Source organism: Marmota monax, unplaced genomic scaffold (assembly GCF_021218885.2).
Source record: "Marmota monax isolate L192 unplaced genomic scaffold, Marmota_monax_Labrador192_F-V1.1 WCK01_AAM20220418_F8-fsc00104, whole genome shotgun sequence".
Taxonomy (NCBI): domain Eukaryota; kingdom Metazoa; phylum Chordata; class Mammalia; order Rodentia; family Sciuridae; genus Marmota; species Marmota monax.
The window spans coordinates 2,962,129-2,982,897 of NW_026693836.1; the positions used below are offsets into that span (position 1 = coordinate 2,962,129).

Below are 20,769 nucleotides of genomic sequence, written 5' to 3' on the forward strand. Positions count from 1 at the left end.
ATGGGTTCCATGTTTCTCAATGGAAAGGCTGTGGACTTGGTGCAGGGAAGGGAGACAAGTCTGGCTATGTGGCAGCAGTAGGCAAGATGAGCACAGTCAGCATCCCTGGCCCCAAGGGACTTCCAGTACACCCACCACCACCACCTCCGCCCGCTCAAAGGCTGAAAGGCAATTCTGTGAAATAAATAGCTGCAGCTGCCAAGAAAATCTAATCTGCCTTCTTTCTGCCATGTGAAGTGATCCCAAATTGTTCAAGTAGATGTCAGTTGTATTCTACATAGAAGTCTGATACAAGATGCCTAAGATACAACAGGGACAGGCCAAGTTCCTGCCACTGCAGAGCTTGCTATCAAGCTAGGCAGGTGGATGATATGCACATAACTGAAATAAACTACCCCATGTGGTGTAAATCTGGGAGACAAAGGAGAAACATCTCCCACTGGGAAGCCCAGTCCTTAATCCTATTTGCAATCCCATTAGCAGTAGAAAACTTGGTTTGCAAATTTCTAGTTCATAATGCATTACGACTTAAAAGCCACCATTACCACCACCACCATGCCAAGACTAAACCTCTGAAGAAAAGAATAATCATCTGTACCCACAGCAATATTTGCACAAGCACATCTGCAAGCCAACATCCCCCATAGACTGCAAGTTCCTCAATGCCTAAAGTAAAGAGAATTGCTCAAGATCACACAGCAAACATACACAAAATTGGAATCCCTAATGGTCAAACTCACAGGTCCCTCTCCTGGCTCTTACAGAATTTCCCCCATACTTCTCTAACTCAAACTTTAACTAAGGAGGGAAATCAGGGGGATAAAGAATTCTCATTGGGTGGTTGAGTCTGAATCTATTAGATGCTTGAGTGGGGGTCTTTGAGAGGTGAGGCCAGGGGGCCTTTAAAAGTCACCTCAAGCAGAAAAAGTTACCTCAAGACAGCTATATAATCAGTGAAGCTGCATGCACTGAAGGCGAGATGTATCCAATATGCACAATTAGAATACCTCTATTTCCAAAATCCTGTTTTGGAAATTCATTTTTAAACCACTGGCCCAGGCATTTCTGAGAAGCCATGTGGTTAACATGGATTTGTTTAGAGCAGCAACCCCCCCAGTCCAAAACGAATGGGAAGGCTCAGAAAGATTCTACCTGAACTAAGGGTTCTTTATGCTTCATCCTCCTCCTTGTTTTGGGCGAAGGTTTGCAGGGAAGGTCAGTTGCCTTTGATCCTAGGAATAGGGAGTTTCTCAGGCCTCAACTTTAGTATTGAGATCTGTGCTTTTTCCAAGTCATGATAACTAAAAAACTAAATGACAAATAGTAACCCATTAATTAAGCCCTGGGTGATCTTACATACGCTCTCTCATTTATATCTTACCACAGCCTCTTTTAGATATTATTACTATCTGCACTTTATGGAATACAGACTCAGCAAGGTTAAGTAGCCATGCCTGGCTCACAGTTAGGAAATGCTTAGAGAGGACCCAGGATGGGTCCAGACACTCCTGACAAAGAACCCCACAGGCGGCAGACAACTCTGAAGAGGCGTTCTTTCACCCTCTCCACAGGCCGACTTAAACAAACACCTTATTAGATGTTTTTCAGAAAACTTCCAGGGGAAACTATAACATGAACAAAATTATGCTACTGAAGAGTGTCACGTCCGTGGCTTCCATTAAAAATCCCTGTCTGTAAAATGGGGATGGTGATGGCTCTCGGGGAGTACTAGATGAGAGGATACTTGCAAACTACCCAAGACTCAGGCACATCAACAAATATAATAACCTTAAGCAGCAGCATTCCTGTCAGCATGGGGGAAAGCTGTGGAGGACTAAGCACATGCAGATTCCACAGACTCCTATTTATTCCTCAAAAGTGTAGGGAAAGTGGAAGAGGGGGAATGCTCAGGTCAACAGCTATGCACACAGGAGGTGGCTATTTGATGCTGTCACCACCTTTGTGGTCTCATGGGGCCTCACCACCTACCTGCACCCACCCAGGGTCTTGGGCATAACAGAGAGAAAAACAGTGAAACAGGAGAAAATCCAACAAAGAGTGAAAACTGAGAATTTTGTAATCCAGTCACTCCAGAGTGACAGACTAAAACATGACTTCAGTTCCACACAGAGGTTCATCTGCCCCCGCCCCTGGGGGTCTTGTGTCCCCAACACCCACAGCAGGCCTCTCCAGAGAGGAAGGCCAAGGAACTCAGCTGAGCTCCCCATTTCCAGGCAAGATGTCTTCTATTCCCCAGGCTATGGTGCAAAGGCCAAACTGTTCAGAAGCACAGGTTCCAATCTCAGGTCCTGCTATTGACACTCACCACTTCGATCCTTGGTTTCTTCCTCTGTAAGGTAGAAAAAACGGCACAAAAGGCTCAGCACACAGTAAATCAACAACTCTGACTTACAGCAGAGACAAACTAATGTTAGATAAACACTAAACTCGATTCCTTAAAAGGAAATGGTTTCATGCAATTAATGAGGATCAACAACTTTAAGAAAACTCAGAAAGCAGAGTGGAAAAACTACACTCCCACTTCCTGCAGGGTTAATGCCTCTTGGCTACTGCTGCCCTGGATGCCTACAGAACTGGAGTGACTGTTCACCTGACTCTTCACACTTTATAAATACACTACTGCCAACCAGAGGGTGCTTGCGGCCAAACCCCTGGGCAAACCAGGCCATCAGAATTTGATCCGGAAATTAAATGTCCATGCAGCCTAGCCTCAATCAGTTCAAAACAGATATCTGTGACCTAATTAGTCTTCGAGTACCATTCTCAAAGCCAAAAACTAGGGGAGAGTGAGACAGATGTTTACTTCAGCAGAGCCCTGCACAGACCCCAGCCTTCCTGTTAGTTGAACCATGCCCTGCAACAGCAATGACTTGAAAACTGTCTCAGGTTAGCTAGACAGAAACTCCACTTGAGTATAGCTGATTTTAACCTTTGTTAAAAAGCAAAAAGTCACAGAGGTCTTGCTAAGAGCTCAACTCTGACTATTCCCAACATGCACCTCTATCCATGTGGACCAAGGACTACAGTTACCTATTCCTAATCCTCAAAACTGCACATCTTCCCTATGAAACGGGGAGCGTAGTTGTCTTTGACAGTTCATTATCTTAATGTTCTACAGTGTCTTGCACAAAATGGGTCCAATAAGAAGCTGAGCTTCTTCTGACCCACTCACATGCCTAGATACTTGAGATTTGAGAAAAGAGCAGACAGGTATTCGCTGTAAAGACAAAGCAGACAGACAAGGCCAGGGAAAGTCACTGTATGCGTTCAACCACTGTGGAGCTACAAAAATGATCTAAATCAAAGTTTGTTTCGGTAAGGGAAATGTGAGTCATGGGCAGAGTGAATCCAAGGAATTTGGCTCAGACAAATTTCAGTAAAGTTCAGAGCATTCGGTACTAAGTAGAACAACACTAGGTAGACAGTGGACACTACGTCACCAGCCACACAACAGCAGAAGAAGCAAGCTGACAGCAAAACAAACTGCCACTCTTCACATCCAAATCCACCCTTCTTAGATCTCTGGGGTCAGCCCCAGACAACCCCATCTCCATTACACACTAAAAACTCCCATCACAAAAACTTCCTTGAATGCCCTGTCATTTACTTAGCAGTCTTCCCCAACATAAGGACACTTAATCATCACCACCATCACAGGAGGCAAGCAGAAGAGGCACTTTCATCACCCTCTTAGACATGAGGAAATTGAGTCCAAAGCACATCTATCACCCGGTAAAATCAAGACTGAAGCACAGACCTCCTAACTCCAAGTTAAAGGCTCATTCTCCAGAATTACCCAGCATGGCACACCTAGACCCGACCAAGTCATGTATCTGAGCTCTAAGCCACTGCTCTCTACCCACTCAGGACACCTTCTAGCACATACCCTTCCCAGCACAGCAGCCCACGCACTTCAACCTTCTTCACAAAGACAGAAGCACACAAAGCATTAACCTTGGTATCCATCAACAGGTGGCACCTGTCAGCCGCACATCCCTGACAGATACACAAAACTCAACCCCTAGAAGTTTCAAGGGAGACACATATCAATGAGTGTCTTTCTATGCTCAGTGGCAAGCAGGGGAAGGAAAAAATCATGGATTCCAACAGCCACAAACCAGACAGCCTAGAGATCCTTCTTCTGAGTATCTCTCTTGCATCCAAATCCAGTCTCTGGAACTTACTAGCTCTGTGAACTCAGGCTCGTGTTATAGCTTGAATCCTGAATGTGTCCCAAAGGCTTGTGTGTTGCAGGTTTGGGTCCCAGTCCTTAGCACTGTTGGGAGGTGGTGAAATCATTAGAGATGTGGCCAAGTGAAGGAAATTAGGGCATTGGGGCATGCCCTTGAAGGAGGTACTGAGACCAAAGACCCTGCTTATCTTTTTACTTTCCAGTTGTTCCACCACATCCTCCCACCATGATGGACTGCCTCATCACAGGCCCAAAGGCACGGGACCAGTGGACCATGAACTGAAATCTCCAAAACCATGAGCTAAAAAAACTTTCCTCCTCTTAAGTTGATTTATCACAGGTATTTTGTCACAATGACCGGATGCCAATGCAGCAAGGAACTTGTTTTTCTAAATCTCAGTTCATTTATAAAATAAGGAATTTTTAAACAGTATCTTACAGTCTATGTGCTTAATGCCACTGAGCTGTACATTTGAAAATGGTTAGAAGGTTAAGTTTTATGTTGTGTATATTTTCCATGATAACAAAAATTAGTTAACATTTGTATTTTTAAAAATTACCTCACCCATTAATAACAAGATTAAATAAGACTGTAATGATACATTCTTATGGTGTCAGGCACATACTAAATTCCAATAAGTGGCTATTTGTTATTAACAGTAATTTTAATCATTTTTACTATAAAGAAAATACATGTTCAATCTAGAAAATGCCAAAAAATATAGATACAATTTCCTAAAATACCAAATCCAGGGATAACCAAATATGATTTTTGTAGTGTTTTTCCTATGTAGATATTTTTAACAAATTTAGACCCTAATGTACATACAATCTTATAATCAGGATCCATTCTTTTCTGTCTTACTTGTAATTGCAAAAACAATGCTCATAAAAACATTTAGAAATAAACAGCCTTTGTTCAAGGCAAGGATAGAAAGTTACGTGAAACCTAAGAACAAGGAGATCATGGTGAGCAACTGGAGACACCAGCCTCCAGGGTTGGAGTGGAGATTTAGCCTAATCCTCTGCACCTGCTCCTCTTTTCCCCATCATCTTTTACCCATAAAGAACTCTGGATGTCTGGCCAAATAGGAAGAAGCCCATCAAGAAGCACTGTAGCTGAAGGCCATGAGCTTGTGTCAAGCTGCCTAAAACAAAAGAGTTCATGCTTCCCTCTGCCCTGTCTTCAAAAAGTTCCCACTGACCAGAGAGCCAGAGCAAAGGGGCTGCCCAGAGTGGGTGGGAAAGACAAAGAAAGGAGTTACTCATTCCATCCATTCTTCCACCTCCAGGTTAATGATGAGATAACTTGAGGCTCAGAGAGCCAAGTGACTTCCCCCAAGGCAGCAATGAGGAGGCCATAATTTAACATTCCATCCCCAATTTGAAGACTAGAAGCTAAATCACAGCTCAGAGCCCAACAAAGATGTCAGGGCCCACATCCAATATGATCTTGCCTGTCAACAAGTATTCATATACTAAGTGCTTGGGACACACCTACAGAGACAAAAGCCACCCCTGGGCAGAGGATGAAGAAGCTGTTTTGTGGGAATACCTGTAGCTTCATCTGGCCCCTACTCTTGGGCAAGGCCTCTCTGTTCTAATTTTGTAACAAAAAAACAAAGCAAGACCCCATAGATCTTGATGGATGTCACCCGCGTCAGAACTTCCCGAGCAGCTTTGGCAGCGAAAGGCTGTGCAATTTAAATGCAGTTCCTCCACGGAAGCTCTTTTAATGTGTTAGGGGAAGCACCCCAAAAATAACTCTGCAGAAGGAATCACTCTCTCACAGAATGAATCTGTAATGTTCCCCTCTAGCTAGGAATAGCCTTCACAACTTCTGCTTTGTATGGGTATTTTGCTTGGGAGAGAGAAGGAAAAAGACTGCGGGTCGACCCAAAGGCAACTCCCAAAATACTACAGAAGAGCAGCTGCTCCTGGCACAGGGCAATTCTATTTCCATCTCTGCTTACACATGATTATCTTCTAAAGCGATGCTCTCCAGAGGGGCCACAGTGACAATGCCACCCAATAACCTCCCAACGTGGGCTGTTCCTGGCACTCAGTTCTCAGGAGGTGGAAAAGCAGGCCCACCTTTGGCCCAATTCCTTTGAGCCTTCATCACACAGCTCCAGGCCCTTTCCTTTGGAGGCTCAAAGAGGAAATTCCATATCAAACAGATAAGGCAATTTCCTTTCAGCTCTAGGCCAAGGAATCTGAAGTTATGATTCCCTCAGCAATCAAACTGACCCAGCAACTTCAGTCCCTAAACTAGGTACACTGAGGGCAAGCCTCCATCTGGAGTTCCTTCTTGATAATGTCTGTTAGCAGGCTGAAGTGTTTCCAGAACAACCAAGAACAAAGTGCGGAGACTCTGGAGGCCAGTTACAAAGTGGGTGGTGGAGAGGGTCCCAGGCCCATGTACCACACTTCACTACCTTTCCCCTCATGTCCTTGTGGCCTCTACTCCCTACCCTGTATATTCAAGGCTAAATGTGGCCCACTGACCAAGGAAGCTGACTCAACTCTTTCCACAGCTCAGTGACTTTACACACAGAAGTATACTGGAAGCAGAACACACCGAGCTTACACACTGACCTCAGCATTTTCTAAATCTGCCCAGAGTGATGAGCACATGAACCATAAGCACTGTGTTCAACAGGCAAGCCTCGGGCTGGAGGAGAAAGAGTACAGCCGCCGCCGCCGCCGCCACCACCACCACCACCACCACCGGTAGTGAGGCTCTGCAGCTCATGGCAGGGTGTCCACAAGACACCCCAGGCAGCCCTCCACCTTGCAGCCTGTCTAACCTCTGTTCACACTTTTCATGCATCTGGTTTATGTGTGAGGAGAGGAGTAAAAAGGCATCCAGAAAGAACAAGGGCAGTAAGTGTGGATCAAGGGTCAACAGAGTACCAACCATTTTTATAAACACAGAAACAGTTACTATGAGCTGATCCACACTCTATCCTGCCTTTATTTGTGTTCACAGCCACAAGAGTGGCTCCCATCCCTCTAGAGCAAACAAACACAGGCAAAGACCTCCTTGATCTTCAGTCCCCTCCTATAACCCCAACCTCTTGGACCTTATATCCTCATGGCCTCCCCATAGCACATCCACACTGCACTTCCACTGCACTGTCCCTAAGCCATCTGGAGGTCCCAGGCCTCTGCATTTGCTGTTCTTCTTCCTCCATACACCAGCTCCCACCTCCAGACTGAAACCAAACACAGCCTTCTCCCAGGGGCTTCCCTGGCCACCCTTCAGCAACCCACCTCCCCTCTGCTCAGGCACTCGCACTGCTCTCCAGCAATCACACCCTCTCATACACCAACTGGGGTTGAGTGTCCAAAACACTCACACCTACCTGGAACTTTAAAATGGGGCCCTACTTGGAAACAGGGTCTGTGCAAACACAGTTTGTTGAGTGTGATGAATTTTATGTCAACTTGACTAGCCTATGAGTGCCCAGACATTTGGCCAAACATTATTCTGTGTTTGTGAGGATGTTTCTGGATGACGTGGCTATCTGAATTCGTAGACTTGAGTAAAGTAGATTGCCTTCCTAACTGCCTCATCAATCAAATAAAGATCTGAACAGAAACAACAGGCTAGGTAAGAAGGAACCCTATTAACTGACTACTTGAGCTGGTACATTGGTCATTTCCTGCCTTTGGATTTGAACTGAAAAATTGGCTTTTCTAGGATCTTAAGCCTGCCAGATTTCAGACTAGAACTTACACCATTTCCTCTCCCAATTTCAGGCCTTTGGACATGGATTGGAACTTATACCATTAGCACTGCTATGTCAGCAACTTGCTAACTGCAGCTCTTGTTGCTTCTCAGCCACCACAATCATGTGGGCCAACATACTTAATCTCTCTATATATTTGCATACCTCAATTGGTTCTGCTTCTCTGGAGAACCCCAGTACAACAAGGTCATATTGTTGTAGTAATCTCCTATTAGTTCTGTATCTCTGGAAAACCGTAATACCTGTGTATTATTATGTGGAGGAACCCCATGTAATGTTATGTGAGGGCAGAGGCAGAAACAAGAGCTGTTGCCACTGACTGGTACAGCATGGGTGCCAGTAACCACAGAAGCCAAGACAGAAGCATGGAAGAGATTTCCCTCAACCTCTAGAACTGTGGTAGAATAAATTTCTGTTGTTGGAGCCATTGTTTCTGGTACTTTTTATAGCAGCTGGAGGAAACTTATATACATATCATGTGTTGTGATTACTCAGTGTCCATCACCCTCACCACACTCCTCTCTTATCCCTATTTGGTGACAGGTGAATGATATTGTTGTCCTGTAAGCCAAAGCTTCACCAAACACACTGGGCAACTTGGCCTGCATGGAGGGCTCTAGAATAGGCCTATCTGTGCAGGCTTCCTCTACAGACACTGTTAGGTCCCCCAATGCCTTCTGAGAAACCACTACTTCTTCCCAAAGCATCAAGATAAGGGGCAAACTGTCAGGATGTTCCCACAGCAAGCCAGGAGTAGGGGGAAATGAGGACTGCACAGCTGGAAGGAAAGACCTGCTCCACAGGGAATCTTGCCTCACCACATTCCCAGAGTCTTTCTCAGAAGCCAAAGCATCTGGTTTTCTAACACAACCTCTCCCAGTTCAGATCCCCATCTAAATTCCTACTTCAGCAGTATAGGACAGATTGGTCTTAGTTGATACTTAAACCTGAAGTCCCCACAGGACAGGTTCAGAGCACTGTGGCATATTATACCAAAATTTAACAGTCCTATTACTGTACCTAACCTCCAGGGAAAGTGGAAAGACCATGCAACCAGCAGCACTTATTTCTAGGTGCCACACTGCTCCTGGCAGCATGATGCTTACACCATGCTGAGCATAGCCAAGGTCCTGGTGAGCTCAGTTCCACAGTTACTATGGACCTGCCCACTCAGGTCTGAAATCTCATCACCAAGCTCCAGAGGCTTAACAATGAGTGCTACAACTTCACCAGTGATCACTAACATGGCTACTGAACGGGATTATTTCTTTCACTGAGTATAATGGCAATCAATGGGTAACCTCATACACTCTTGGTAGTTTAAACCAGTACAGCCCTGCAGAGCACAGCATGGATACTGCTGCAACATTTTAAATGAATTCTACTCCTAGAGAAACACATGCACTCAGAGATGTGTGTATAAAGCTATAATAGCAACATGAATTAGTTTAATGTCCATTCCTAGGAAGTCAATTCATTAACTATGATATACATATGAACTGTAGACAAATAAAAGACAAAACAGAGAACAGAGGAGAGTTACATGCATAAAAAATCTCCAACATATACATTATACATTAATATATAATATATGCATTATGTGAAAAAAATCAAATAGTGGGAAAATATATGTGATTGGATTTAGGCTTATTAAAAAAATATCACGTGTGTGTGTGTATGTGTGTGTGTGTGTCTACCCAGGCTGACAAACAGTTGTGGGATATGCATGAAACTTCTGAAGCTGTTTACCCCCAAGGACCTGGCAGGGAAGCATGCAGGGTGAAGGGGGCTTGACATGTGTCTATGTAATTCTACACTACATGGCTGAGAGGGTGGGGTATGGAGCAGAATATATCAGGTATTGTCTATATCATTTAAGAAAACAGCAACTGAGCTAATTATAAACACCACCACCAAAACAGTTTTACTGACATGAAACTGCAGCACCATCAACATGAACAGGCTGCCATGCTACACTGTAGCATTGACTCAAGGCTATCAAAATCCAGTTTCTATGCCACTGATAGCAGACTAGATGGGGAACAACAGGGAAGGAGGGAAACAGGGGATGCAAAGAAAACTTTGGCAAAAGTTCTAGAGGAGCTGCAGACCTGTGCTACCCTGAACCTGTCATCCCCTAAACTCACCAGTCTGGGGCCTTCCTCCCTCTCACCCCCACAGGATTATTTAAGAGCCAAAACCAGCATTAAAGAGAATTCTCTTTCCCCACAACAGAGAAAGGCCTCCCACTCCCACCAACAGAGCTGCTCCAAGGCAGAGCCAAAGAGAAGGCCTGGTCAAACTCCACCTGCCCAACAAAGGCACTGTGTGCCAGGCTCCTGGGATGGCAGGGAAAGCCTAGACTGGCAGCCCCCAAGCCCACTCAACCGAGTCATTCCACTTCGGCAAGCAGCCCGGGAATCTTTTCACACTGACTACTGAAATCCAAACTGCACCAGTATACAAATCAGATGGTTCTGCCAACAAAACAACAACATGGAAAAAAAGAAAGATAAATCAATGGTATCCTGTCTAAATATATATTTATTCTTTCTGCTTGCCAGAGCAGTAGCACTGCTGTAGATTATAACATTTGATAAGTATCTTTTTTGCTTTCCAGTAATAATTACAACAAACGCATACCCCCAACACACACATACACACTATTAGGCACAAAAGAAAAACAGCAAAGAGGCTTTGAAGAGACAAGCCTGACAGCTAATATCCAGAGGCAAGAACATTCTTATTCCATTAAAACATGTGTCCTGTCTGGCAAGCGCTCCTACCAGACAAACTGGATGGATGCCCCAATAGTCCACAGCGAGAAGTCTAGGTGACCTTAAAAGAAGGAAGAGAAGTCGCCTTTCCAGGGAAAAGAATAAGTAAGCATCAAGCAGAAAGTGGGTGTACAGTCTGTGTAGGGACTCACCTGCAGAGACAGGCTGTGACTGATGATAGTGAAAAGCAGTCAGGTCCAACACAGGTAACTCAGCCGTCTCCTTCCAAAGAATGCAGCCCTGATAAAGTCAGAACCTGATCAACTGATCTCCAACCAGACCAGAGCCAGAACAGACTATATGAAGGGGAGGGGTATTATGCAATCTGGAAAAGGAATCCCAAAAGCAAGTTTACTATTGGATCTGGCACTGACAGGAAGAAAGGGCACAAAAACAATATATCCATGACATGGTGACAGTGCACCTATAATGAGAATACCAGTCAACCATCTCCCTGTGCTCTGGTGCTGATCCACCTGAGTCTACCCGGCTACACTGCAGTCTTTGGAAGAGGGTGAACTCAACTCCTCTTCTGAGACTACCACTCACCCCTATGAACTCACCTACCATCACTTCTTTCCCAGTCAACCCCACCTAGGCCAGATCAGCTCTTAGGAATAGCCAGAACTGAGGACTAAACACTGTGGTGGGTCCCTGGGTCAAAAGGCAACAATGGGGTGCAGACCACATTCCAGGGAGCCTTCATTCTTTGGTAGCTTCTTACCTTTGACATTTTTTACATGAAATTTGAATGAGCAAAACAGCATATCCCTAAATGGGGTACCAGGAGCCTGACCTCTGTGATGCTTTTGGAATGGCAAGAATGATAAGGCCATGGGTAGGCACAGAGAGGGCAAGGCCCTTTCAGGATTGACTCAGACATCTGTTTCTAGCTGTTAGCAGAGACCAAAGGAGGAGATTCTAGTTGCTGCAGACATTGTTTTGCAATGAGAAAGGTCAGACAAGGAAAAGCTAGGAAATGATTCCTCCCTCTCTCAGACCCAATATCCAAAGGGACTGAACTATTCTCATTCCAACATGTCTCCTGTGTTCCATTACCACTGGCAGGGTCTTCATGTCTTACATTCAGGACCTCATGGTGTCTCAAGCTGAATAATACAACTCCTCCCTCTTCTACTTTCCACCTGCTTCACTTCATAGTCCCCAAGCCCACTGAGCAATTTTTCCAGAATATAGATCTGACCTTCTCTCTTAATGAAACTCCCAACTTATAGGACAAGAAGGCCTATTGTGGGCAGAAAGCCTTTCCAGCCTTTCCAGCCTCGATGGAAGCATAGGCTACGGCATCCCACAGATCACAGCCAACTCTAACATTAACCACTTCCTGGGCATGTGTTTCTGTCCCATTTCTACATCTGTACATAGGGAATAACACAAGCACCTTCTCATAACTGCTATAAGGTTAAGTCCAAGTTGTGAAGAGCCTAGCTCTCCAAGAGTGATCAATTCTACCAATCAGTCCCCAGCTGCTCAGCGTGTCCGCTCCTTCCCCACCACCATGCTGTACCACCTCTTTATAATGAATGAACAAGAATTAACACAGAAGAAGGCACATGCACAATCTAAAAGAGGCTATCAAAATGTGAATGAGACCAAAATTAATTCATTATCAAAACCATGTAAGAGGAGGAAAATAAGAAAACATTACTTTTGGGAGAAAATGATTTTAAAATATGTATCTTTATGATGTTTTGGACTTCATTTGTTCCAAAGATTTAGGAAGATGACATTTCAAAGGCTCACAAAGGAGACTTCTATTTTTTAAAAACTATTTCTTAATTAATATCTTCAGAGAACTAAGAGTACTTTTATAGGCTGACTGAATCTTATTAATTCTCAGAGAAATTCTGGCATCAGTCACAACAAACACCCTCTTGGAATTTAATTCCCTCTTCAGCATACAACTTACTATGGAAACTCATTTATGATGCCACCACAACCAGTCAAAATCTGCCTAGAGCACAAAATCTTCAAAGTCCCAGAAGAGAATCTTACTTAGGACTAGGTGGAAACTAGCCTTATATTTGGTCAAATAGTACATACAACAGAAATTTTCTCCATGTCAAACTTTTCAGCTTCTACCATCAGCCACATTAAACTCTTCCATCTCCTTCCTGCCTCTCTCTGACCCACTATAGCCCTTCCCGTGCCCTCCTTCAGGCCAAGCCCCCCAAATTCAGTGCATTTTCCCTGTCCAGTGAATAAAAAAGGAGAGAAGTCCACAAAGAAAAAGAGAAGTCCATGAACAAAAAGAAACTAGCTAAATTCATCAACTTCCTGCCAAAGACTTATTCATTCTGGCTTCTGGTTTCATTCAATTTCTTTTTGGACTAGATGATCACTAGAATATTTACTTAATACACTGGGGTGAGGGCAAAAGCTAGAAGAATTATTTATAAGAACAAAAATGTACTTTAAAAGCCTTTTTTCCCTGAGGACAATTCCTACTGGAAGACTTGATCAATCCCATTATCTGGAGTGTGTGAAAGCCACTGAGACAAAGGAGTAGCCAACCTTTACTGAACACCCACTGTAATTCACACATACATCTCACATAAGGCAGATGGCATTGCCCTGATTTTTCATATGAAGAAACCAGACTCAAAGAGGTCAAGGCAATGGGATCAGGATTTACATGCAGGTCACCAGACTCCGTAGACCACTTCTCACTCTGCTTCCTGTGCTTATGTTACAATGTCCTACATTAGAGTACTTTACAGTTTACATGTTTCTTTTCACATACATGATTTCATTTAATTATCACATCCCTGTAGGAAGCTAAGAATTCCTTTTCCACCATTACAAAATTTTGCTTGGACTCAAAGATCATGAGTAACTTGTACAAACCTGCTACAATACAGAGTTGTGCCCTCACTTGGCTTTTTTCACCTATAAACTGATGTTCCTTCTTACTTCACAGTGCCTAATATATGGCAGGGGCTCAAATGGTGACTATTATTAACAACATGATTTTTATCAGTTAAAGTAAATTATACACATTCACACTATAGATATTTTAAAGACTCAACATAATTAGTCTTTACTTGGAGAAGACATCATTTCATTTTATCACTACCTCAAATTCAGGGATAACCACTAACACAGCTTCCAAGGGAAGAAAAAAAAAATGAAAATGATGTGGTTGCCTGGTACAGTGGTAGGTGCCTATAATCCCAGCAACTCAGGAGGCTGAGGCAGGAGGATCACAATCATTAAGTTCCAGGCCAGCCTCAGCAACTTAGCAAGGCCTTAAGCAACTGAGCAAGGCCCTTTCTCAAAATATAAAATAAAAAGGGCTGGGGATGTAGCTCAGCAGTAAAACATCCCTGGCTTCAAAGCCCAGTACCCGCCACCACCATTAAAAAAAAAAAAAGTGTGGTCAAACCCAATATGGATTTTGAAAGTTACTAACAGGAGAAGAGCATTCAGTTGATAGAATACAAAAAATCCTCCCTATCTTCCAGCATCATGACTTGACCATTAATGTGCTATTTAACTGCAGTTATTTTAATTCTGTGATGGTCCTTAACATCCAAAGCATTTCTTAGGAGAGGATGCTCAGGGACTATGGGGAATAGGAGTGGAGTGGAAAAGATGCATATTGTTGGTTCAAGTTATTTTTAACGTGCTGCATCTACCACTGCAGCTTGCCTATTTACTATACTCACTTGAAAAGAAACCAGGTTAATTCAGAAATGCCACATGCAGTGGGAATCAGCTCATTTCCCAGGTCAGAATGGAAAAGATGCAGAATTGTGGTGACATAAGGATCCCAGCATCAATCAAACAGAAAATTTATATTATGGGAATGAGAGGTCCTAGAGGTGTTCTTGGCCTACAGAGACCAATCCAACTGAGCATCCACTCCAGTCTTGAAGGTTTAAAAAAAGAAAAAAAAATTCAGGTCCACAGGTAATATTTTCTAAACAAAGCAACTTTATAATAAAGACAAACAGCCAACTGCACCAACTACCTGCATAAGAACAGTATCACAATGTAAAACCAGTATGCAATTATTATCAGCTTTTTGTTTTGCTTTTTGAATATTGCTTCTCGTCTGTTTTCTTTTAAATGTTTCCTAATTTCCTTGTAAAAACAGGCTTAGGTTTATTTTGTGTGACTACTCTGGTCTCACAAGCAAAAAGACTCCATCAGAATATCTTTTTTATACCCCATTTCACTGATAAAATTGAGGCTCAGACAGGGCAAGTGGTTCATCCAAGGTCATACTGCTTAGAAACACATCTAGGCTAGAACAAGAGCTCAAGAAGCCCACAGTCTGAGTCTCCAGCTGCATCACTGCTGCAAATGACCTGGTATACTGGTGTCTTGAATACAAAGTTTATTTGAGAGGAAAAAATAACCAACATGAGTCATCTCCCTTGTCAAGGGGCACCACACAGGTTGTTCTAATAAGGCATTCAGCCTCTTCAAAACCACCTGTTTCTGAAATAACCAGCCTCAGCTAGAGAATAAACGCCATGTCTTCTACCCACAAGCCCATAAGCAGAGGTGTCCTGCAGTTTGGCAGCTTCTACCCCAACCCTGGCGCCTGGGTGTGGGCAGAAACTGGACAAGGAATGGAGTGGGAGGGTATTCGAAGAGATAGGAGCTTTTTTCAGATAGTTATGATTTCATGCTGTTTAATCCTAATTCTACTCACCTTGGAACACCCCTAAGTATATCATCCACTAGGCTGTTCCTCCTCAACTTCCCCAGGACAAAAACACTGTGCAGTCTTAGAGGTGAATCTGGCAGATGGGAAGGGCGGCACTTGATCCCGGCCGCAGAGGGAGCCAAGCTCAGCTCCCTCCCTGCCCACCCTTACTGGAACTCTCGGGTCTTCACACTCCACAGTCGTCCCTAACTCTGGGCCTGACACCTCCCTCGAGTCAGCCCCGGGCCAAGACAGGGAGGGGATAAAGCCCCCTCCGCGCTACCAGTTCGTCGCAGGTCCCTCAGCTCCGGGGCTCGCCACGCTCTGGGGCCTCGCACAGTCCCCGCGACCGGCTGGACCCCCAGCCGGACACCTGCCGCAATCCCTGCGGGCGCGGGCCCCGTGTCTCCCGCCTCCCCAAACGGGGCCCTCCCGACCGCTCCGCACCCGCACTTCCCGCCCGGCCAACACCGGCTCGCGGTCCGCCCCAACTTTTCCGGCCTCGGCCCCGAAGCAGCTGGGATGCCGCGTCCGGAGGTGCGCAGGGCGCCCCAGCACGCTTCCCCCGCCGCCGCCCGCTCCGCCGGCACGAGTTGCGCTCGGGACCCGCTCGGCTCCCGGGCCTCGGTCGGCAGCCCGCCGCGGAGGCGGAGCCGGCGTGGCGGGAACCGTGCTGTCCCGGCGCCGCACCCCGCCGGGTGCCGGGTGCCCCGCGCCGCCCGTCCGCCTCACGCCGTGCCCGCGCCCGCGCGGGCCACCCCCTGCCCACCTGCCGCGGGCGCCGCCACCTCCGCCGCCACTGCCGGGAATACGTGGCAGTGGCCGCCGCTCGCGCTCCCCGCCTCGCCTCTCCTCTCGGCGCCCGCGCGGGCGGCTCCGGCGCGCCGGACCGCAGCGCCAGGCGCCCTCTGCCGCCGGGAAGCCGAATCCTCCCGCCCTAACCCTAACGCTCGCCCAAGCCGCCCGGGCCTCGGCCCCGCTAGCCCTCCGGCCCAACCGGGTCCGCCAGCCCCACCGGCCCCCAACGCTGAATGCTGAGCTGGGTCTTCGGGACCCGGAAAACTGACCCGCGAACCGTCCGGCCCGCCGCTGCCTCCGGGGAGTCTGCCCTGACAACCCCAGCCGGCTCCGCGCCCTTCCTCCCGCGCCGCGCAGCTGGTGCAGAAGTCAACCCACCCCACCCCCCACCCTGCAGACGTATTTTCTGCTTCTTGGATGCCTCCCCCACGAGATAACAAAATCGCCGAGGGGGGTGGGTAAGGGAGCAACACCACGTGTAGCGTGCTCACCGCTCTCTCTCCTAAGGCTAGGTCAGAGTCCTGCCTGGAATTCCGAAGTGCGCAATAAATACTTGTGGAGGGAGCAAAGGAGTAGAGATTTTTACTGCTCTCTACCCAACTCGGTTTTATGCCACCAGCGGTCAGAAATGCTGGCCTAGAGTTTTTTTGTAAATTACACTTGCACATGTGTGCTCAATTTAGCATAAATAAATGGGACTCTCACAGTTCCTCGCCTCAGACCAGCACCAAAGCTGCACAAGGCCCAGAGCTAAATGTTATTCAGAACTTTAGTGAAACACACTTAGGTTTTAAATCAACCACTTAGAAGCTGGGCAGTTTCAGGAAAGCTAATATCTCTGGACCACAATTATCTCACCTATAAATTAAGAATAAAAAAACCTACTTCGTAGGGTTATTGTGAGAATTAGTTGAGATCGTTCATTGTAAAGGTGCTGGGAGCCATTATTGTGTGCCCAGCCAGACTGCGGCATTTGTGCCCAGCCAGACTGTGGCATAAAGGGATGTACACACTCTTGATGTGTATGATAGTATGCAAATAGGGGTTACTTGTATTATTAATGATCTAACAATGATTTTCTTTAAAAAAAATGCAACATGTATTATAATAATAGCTGCCTTTTCACCTGTGGACAATCACCTTCCCAGCAAGGTCAGCCCTGGAAGCAAGCCTTTGCCCCTCCCCCCCTACACACTTAGGAACAGGTCTTGGTGTTTGTAAGAGCTGTAGAACCCTCTCTTCTACAGATTTTCCACTTGGGCTTCTGTGGTCAATCTCTTCATCAACAAGTGCTTAATTTATGGTTGTCAGAGCCAGTAAACAGATTGAGGGCCCTTGCTGTGTACTGCCCCTTCCTGATTTCTTCCTGTCCTTCTTTCAAACATTCTCTCAAACACAGTTTTACAAGAAGTTGTCTTCCTGGTCCACACAGAAGTGCAGTGACATTCCACAGAGGGACCCTGGCTGCAATCCCAGGGCATTCATTCAGGCTTTCTACACCTCAATCCCATCAGCTATAACACTGAAAGAAGAAATGATCCCAGGAAAAAATGAGACCTTTGAGGGAAATCCCCAGAACAGATAGAGGTTTAATCCAGTTATGGATGAGTTTATTCAGCAAGTATTTAAGGAGTATCTATTTAGTGTTGTAGGTGGAAGAAAGTTGAGGGAAACAGTCATGAGTGAGGTTAAGCCCTTGCCCTCAAAGAAGTTTGAGCTCTAGTAGATGAGACAGGCATGCATATAAATTTACTTCATACTAGAATAGAAGGAATGCAAGAACATGGGATGTGGCTAATGTGAAATTAGTAAGCATCACAGTGTGGATTGCCTTAATCCATTGTCATTTTAATGCTATTTTTCTCTAAGTGTTATGTACAAAACTTCCCAAGGCCACTGGTAAAAATTAATGATTTTATGAGGCAAGCAGAGCCATTAATGGAGGATTCAATACCTTAGTAAGGTGACTCCAAATGTTCCTCATACTCCTAATAATTTACACATTATCTTTGTGAAAGTGCCATAATTTACAACTTAAATTTGCATATCTTGCAATGCAAGTCTTAGAAAGTTCACACTTTATTACAATAATGGCTTCTAATCAAGCACACCTATCAAGGTGCCCTTGTGTGGTCTCTCCCTATGTTGACCTTGTGATTTGCTTTGGCCACTGAGACATGGGCAGATATGATATTTGATAAATGAAGCACTTGTGTCTTGCTCCTTGCTCTCTTGGAATGCTGCCCTAAGGATGCAGTGAAGAAACCTGGTCCAACCACTTTAAAAATGGAAGATCCCAAGGAAAGAAAGACTCACTATCACAGCTATGCAACCTGCCAGCTAAATTCAGCCACATGACTGAGCCCAGGCAAGGCCAGCCAAAAATAACCCAGCCAACCCCAGAATTTCAAGAAAAAAAAATTGTTTTAAGTCACTAAGTTTTGGGGTGGTTTGTTATACAACAACAGATAACCAATACATAACATCACTCATAGACATTTCTATACTTACAGTCTTGGCGAAATTCATCTAAGAATTGGAACTCTTGATAGTGTTTTTCTGTCATGAAGCATTCAGTTAGAAGTCACTACATCTAAGCTTAGCAGAGCATCACATTTTATGTAAATGCACTCTCTCAGAGTTCTTTATCAAATGGGTTATTGAGCCTAGAACTGTTCAAAATCCTTTTGCGGCCAACATGACAGTGGGTTGGCAAAATCAGCTTATAAGCTACCAGAAGCTTTAAACATACCTGCTTAGAACACAAACAATAAGTAACATGGAGGTTGGATGTGTTTATCCCACTTTATTGTCAACTCCTTGATGACAATTAAGATTATTTACAAGGTTTCATCATAGATCACAAAACATCAGAAAAGGAAGGGAAATATGAAATCATCCAACCTACCACCTCATTTTATAGATGAGAAAACTGGGGTAAAGAGAGATAAGAGCCTTATAAATTCCCAGGGTTCTGGATCTAGGGGTCTTTATACTGTTGAACTATTCTGTTTACCTTTTTGACATTTGTGCTATTAAAATATTCTTCCCATACCCAAATTTCCTTTGCATGTAGGATAAAATCCAAACTCAATATGTCCTCATAACCTGGTGAGTTCTGGTGAAGTTTGCTCCCACAGAGGTGTTCGTTCCACTCTATTGCTCTGCCCTGCTGCCTTTTCTTTCTGTTCCTCAAACTAACAAGCTCTTCTCCACTTCAAGCCTTTTGCACATATTGATATGTGCAAAAACTTCCCAAACTCTTCACTTTGCTGAATCCTATATGTGAGAACCCACTGTAGTTCTGTGGTTACAAGCAATAGAAAGTAATTCAGGGGATAGTATAAACAGGAAAAAAAAATATTGGAAAACAGGTAATTCACAATGTCTTCAGCCAAGTTTTAGGAAGGTCAAGAATCAGGATGGCTCCAGAATCTAAGAACAGATAAACATCTTGTCAAGCCTCTGTCACGGAAACAACCTGTTCCAGTTTTTTGATCTTGTATCACTCTGCTGCAGATTTCAAGCCCTGGAAGGAAATCAGCTTGACCAAGCTCAGTCACAAGCCCTCCCTCAGCCAAAGGAGAATGGGATAACTTGAATGAAAGCCCCCAAGATGATTGTTAGGGTGTTGCTACCAGGCCAAAGGAAAGTTGACTGAGGATGACAAAAGCAGAAAATGTCCACAATCATAACCTCGGGCCTTACCTTAAATGTCACCTTCTCAGGGAAGCTTTTCTGAACCACTCCATCTGTCACACTCATTGTTTCACCGTTTCTCAACACATTTTCTAGTTACATACTAGTTGGTTTGTCTCCTTCCCTCAGAGAAGGGACTGTTAGTCTGCTATACACTACATCCTCACTACCTAGCACAAAACCATGGTTCATAACACTCTCAATGAATATTTATAGAATAAATAAACAGACCAACAAGTGAGCAAATGAATAAATAATACAGAACTTATGATACTTCTGACCCGGTCCATGTGACATTAACTTTGTAAGAATGAATGAGAAAAAGACAAAGAGAATATGATAAGTATAGGTTGTCATTTGCTCTGCCCTGTATGGTGTTGTGGAAAGGACAGGACCCACACCCAGGAAAATAAGGAAAGATCACCTGTGCATCAGAAATGAGCCACATCATGCTGTGCTGTGCTATTTTTTTTTTTTTTGAGAGAGAGAGAGAGAGAGAGAGAATTTTAATATTTATTTTTTAGTTTTCGGTGGACACAACATCCTTGTTTTTGTATGTGGTGCTGGGGATCGAACCCGGGCGGCATGCATGCCAGGCCAGCGCGCTACCCCTTGAACCACATCCCAGCCCCTGCTGTGCTATTCTTGAGGTCTAAGTTGTATAAGCAGTTAAGTAAGAGCAGAGGAGACTTGCAGTGGTGAAGTCTTATTGCCTAGAATGTTTGCAAAAGGAGAAACCCTCAAAACTAAAATGGGGTTCACGGCCTGGCTGCAACTGCCACGAGCTGAGATCAGCAGTATAAGTTCATAAACCTGCTCCCTCGGCCTCTATTTAGGCCTGGTGGTCCA

General features: G+C 44.9%; 1 protein-coding gene across 9 annotated transcripts in view; it reads right to left on the minus strand.

The window, feature by feature from the left end:
• Positions 1-16,618, minus strand: part of Slc36a4 (solute carrier family 36 member 4) — a 391,588-nt gene extending 374,970 nt beyond the window's left edge. For 2 of the 9 annotated variants that reach the window (XM_046462337.2, XM_058584992.1), the window contains exon 1: positions 16,491-16,618. The gene's annotated coding sequence lies outside the window, so the exon portion shown is untranslated. Of the gene's footprint in view, positions 1-10,897; positions 11,071-15,429; positions 15,822-15,870; positions 16,013-16,192; positions 16,318-16,490 lie in introns of those variants that run through there. The other 7 variants (XM_046462338.1, XM_058584993.1, XM_046462341.2 and 4 more) reach the window with 4 other exon arrangements.
• Between the last annotated feature and the right edge of the window lie 4,151 nt (positions 16,619-20,769).